The sequence below is a fragment of the Macaca mulatta genome, chromosome X, assembly GCF_049350105.2.
Source record: "Macaca mulatta isolate MMU2019108-1 chromosome X, T2T-MMU8v2.0, whole genome shotgun sequence".
Taxonomy (NCBI): domain Eukaryota; kingdom Metazoa; phylum Chordata; class Mammalia; order Primates; family Cercopithecidae; genus Macaca; species Macaca mulatta.
This window is the reverse complement of record NC_133426.1, coordinates 57,777,469-57,782,028: the sequence shown is the minus strand read 5'-3', so window position 1 is coordinate 57,782,028 and position 4,560 is coordinate 57,777,469. Positions and strand designations below refer to the sequence as shown.

Genomic DNA, 4,560 nt, shown 5'->3' with positions numbered 1-4,560 from the left:
AAGAAAGAAAGAAAGAAAGAAAGAAAGAAAAAGAAAGAAAGAAAGAAAGAAAGAAAAAGAAAGAAAGAAAGAAAGAAAGAAAGAAAGAAAGAAAGAAAGAAAGAAAGAAAGAAAGAAAGAAAGAAAGAAAGAAAGAAAGCCATTGAATTGTTTTGTAGCTTGAGGCATAGGCAAGGGGGGTCCCCAGGCCGCAACCTCCCCCGCGGGTGGGCTGAATGCTAGGGTTGAGGCTCAGGTGGGTCTCGTGTTCCCTGTGCTTCCCTGCACAGCAGCCTGCCTCCAAGTTCTAGGGCAGCGGCAGGAGGGGCAGGCTGGGAGTGGCTGCCGCTGCTGTTCACTTGGGCAGGACGTCAGAGGACTCGGACACCAGCTTCCCATCCCGGGTCTCAATCTTCGCAATCACGGCCTTGGTGGAGCTGATGTGGCTGAAGGAGCTGGAGCCAGCACCAGAGCCAAAGTTGGAGCCCAGGCTGTAGCTGAGGCTGGGCTTGTGAGGCCCCTATAGGCGAAGCTTAGACCACCTGCATAGCCACTGGTGGTCTTCATATGGATACTCATGTTCTGCATCCCAGACTCCAGCCGGCTCCCCTCGCCCTCCAGCAGCTTCCTGTAGGTGGCAATATCGATGTCCTGGGCCAGTTTGAAGTTCATCAACTCCTGGTACTCACGCAGCTGCAGCACTGTGTCCTGCTTGGCCTGCTGCAGGGCGGCCTCCAGCTCGGATAGCTTGGCCTTGGCATCCTTAATGGCCAGCTCCCCACGCTGTTCCGCATCTGCTATGGTGGCCTCCAGAGAAGCCCTCTGGCCTTTGAGGCCCTCAATCTCAGCCTGGAGCCAGCTGATGTTCCGGTTTATGGTGGAGATCTCAGTCTTTGTACTACGTAGGTCATCCTCATGCTCCCCAGCCAGTGTCTGCAGTTCCTCATACTTGATCTGGTACATTCTCTCAGCCTCAGCCCAGCTGTGGTTAGTGATCTCCTCGTACTGCACCTTGACCTCAGCAATGATGCTGTCCATGTCCAGGGAGTAGCTGTTGTCCATGGACAGCACCACAGGCATGTCCATGATCTGGGACTGCAGCTGCCTGATCTCCTGTTCATACAGCTTCCTGAGGAAGTTGATCTCATCAGTCAGCCCTTCCAGGTGAGACTCCAGCTCTACCTTGCTCATGTAAGCTTCATCCACATCCTTCTTGATGAGGACAAATTCATTCTCCATCTCTGTATGCTTATCGATCTCATCCTCATATTTGTTCTTGAAGTCCTCCACAAGCTCCTGCATGTTGCCAAGCTCTACCTCCAACTACAGCTTCTTCTGGCCCAGAGTCTTCAGCTGTCACCTAAGGTTGTTGATGTAGCTCTCGAACATGTTGTCTAGGTTGCTCTGAGTCATCTTCTGCTGTTGCAGGAGACTCCACTTGTTCTCCAGCATCCTGTTCTGCTGCTCCAGGAACTGCACCTTGTCGATGAAAGAGGCAAACTTGTTGACGGTCTTGATCTGCTCCTTCTCCTGGGTGCACATAGCCTGGATGTTGGGGTCCATCTCCAGGTTAATGGGACTCAGCAGGCTCTGGTTGACCATTATGGTGGTGATGCCTTCCATGCTGCTGGCCCCACCATAGCCTCTGCCCAGGCCACCCTGGAAGCTGCTGCTGCCCACTCCGGAGAAGCTAAAGGAGCTGATGTGGGCACCAAACCCAACTGAGTAGGAGCAGCTGCTGAAGACCTAGGGGTCAGAGGTGGACACCTTGTAGGACTTCTGGTTCACCCTGATGAACATGGTGGAGGCAGGAGTGGAGGCAAGTGGCTAAACCAGGTGGAGATTCCAGAAGGAGTGGAGAAGCTGCTTCTTGGTCAAGAAAATAAAAATTTTAAAATAGACAAAAATAAACAAAATTGACACTGAAATAGCAATAACAAAATCAATGAAACAAAAAGCTGTTTTTTAAAAAAATAAAACAAAATTGACAAAGCATAAACTAGACTAATCAGGAAATAAATAAAATCAGAAATAGAAAAAGAAGACCTTACACTTGATACCACAAAAATTAAAAGGTTCATTCGATGTCGGGTATGGTGGCTCATGCCTGTAATCCCAGCACTTTGGGAGGCCAAGGCGGGTGGATCATGAGGTCAGGAGATCGAGACCATCATGGCTAACATGGTGAAATCCCGTCTCTACCAAAAAATACAAAACAAACAAACAAACAAAAAAAAACCGATTAGCCAGGAATGGTGGTGGGTGCCTGTAGTCCCAGCTACTTGGGAGGCTGAGGGAGGAGAATGGCGTGAACCCAGGAGGTGGAGCTTGCAGTGAGCCGAGATCTCACCACTGCACTCCAGCCTGGGTGACAGAGCGAGACTCCATCAAAAAAAAAAAAAAAAAAAAAAGATCATTAGAGTCTATTACAGACAACTGTAAGAGAATACAAGAATATCCTCATTAGAATAATCTGAGATAAATTAAGAGAACAAATTAGAAAACCAGAAAAAATAAATTTCTGGACACAAAAGGCTATCAAGATTGAACCAAGGAAAAATAGAAAGCCTGAGCATACAATTATGAGTGAGGAGATTAAAATAATAAGAAAAAAATCTCCCGTTAAAGAAAAGTCCAGGAACTGACAGTTTCACTAGTGAATCCTGCCGATCATTTTAAGGAAAACAGTATTAACTTTTCTCAAAATTCTTTAAAAAATTAAATAAGGAGGAAATTCACCCAAACTAATTCTATGAGACCAGCATTATACTGATACCAAAGCCAGAAAGAACACAACAATGAAAACTGTAGTCTAATGTCCCTGTTGAATATAGATGCAAAAATCTTCGACAACTGAATTGAGAAGCACATTAAAAAGATCATTCACAATAATCAGGTGAGTTTATCCCAGAGGTGAAAAGATGGTTTAACATACACAAATCAATAAATGTGATACATCACATAAGCAGAATGTAGAACACACATTATATAATCACCTCAATAGACAAAGAGGAAGTATTTGATAACATGAGGCATTCTTCAGATAAAAAATAAAGTAGGTATAGAAGGAAGGCCACCTCAATACGATACAGGACAAATTTTCACAAGCAGACATCTAACAACATACTGTGTGAGGCAAAGCTGAAAGCTTTCCTCTAATATCAGGAAGAACACAAAAATATCTGCTTTTACGCCTTTATTAAACAAAAATATTTGAAGTACTACACAGAGCAATTAGGCAACAGAAATGAATAAAAAGCATTCAAATTGGAAAGAGGGAATTCAAATTGTCCTTGTTGGCAGATGACATAATATCAAATGTAAAAAAAAAACCCTAAAAGTTCCATAACACAACACGTAAAACTAATTAACAAATTAGGTGAAATCACAAGATATGAAATCAACATATAAAAATCTATAACATTTCTATACAGTAACAATAAACTAGTAGAAAAAAGCAATAAAGAAAGCAAACGCATTTATAATAACAACAACAAATGAATATATCAAGAAATAAATTTAACCAAAGAGGTGAGAAAACTTTGCAATAACTACTATAAAACACTGATGAAAGTAATTTAAGAAAAAATAGTAAAAGGGAATTTCATGATGATTGATTGGAAGAATTAGTATTATGAAAATGAGTATATACCAAAAATGATCCACAGATTTAATGCAAATACCAAAAAAATTCTTCACAGAAACAGAAAAAAAAAAAAAGTAAAATTGTTATGGCACCACAAAATACTACAAAAGGCCAAAACAATACTGAGCGATAAAAAGCTACAGGCACTACACTACCTGACATCAAAATATACCACAAAGCTATAGTAACGAAAACACAATGGACCTGGCATAAAATCAGATACATAAAACAATGGAAAAGAATAGAGAACTCAGATATAAATCAATGAATTCATTGGCAACTCATTTTTGGCAAAAGCACCTAAAATGTAAATTGAGGAAAGAACAGTCTCTTCAATAAATGGTGCTAGATAAAGTGAGTATTTATATGCAGTAGAATAAATCTAGGCCCCAATTTCACTATATACAAAAATCAAAATAAATACTTACAAATTGCCAACATGTATATGAAAAAAATGCTTAACATCCCTAATAATGAAGAGCAAGAAAGTAAAAACCACAATGAAATATACTACTCCTTTAGAATGAATATTATTAAAAAGACAAAATAATAAATGCTGATGAGGTTGTGGAGAAAGAGGAACTTTTATACACTATTAGTGGGAACATAAGTGTTAGTGCCATTATTATGAAACACAATATTAAGATTGCTCAAAAAACTATAACTAAATCTACCATATGATGCAGCAACCACACTACTCTTACTACTGGGTAACTATTCAAAGGAAAGGAAATGAGTGTGTTAAAGAGATATCTGCAATTTCATGTTTATTACAACACTATTCACAACAACCAACATGTAAAATCAACCTAAGTGTTCAACAACAAATGAATGGATAAATAAAACGTGCTACATATATGTAATGGAATACTATTCAGCCATTGAGAAGAAAGACATCCTGTCATTAATGTCAACATGGATGAGCTAAAGAGAAC

The 4,560-nt window shown here is 40.6% G+C and overlaps 1 pseudogene; it reads right to left on the bottom strand.

The window, feature by feature from the left end:
* Positions 1-320: 320 nt before the first annotated feature.
* On the bottom strand, positions 321-1,779 carry LOC709371 (keratin, type II cytoskeletal 8 pseudogene; annotated as a pseudogene).
* Between the last annotated feature and the right edge of the window lie 2,781 nt (positions 1,780-4,560).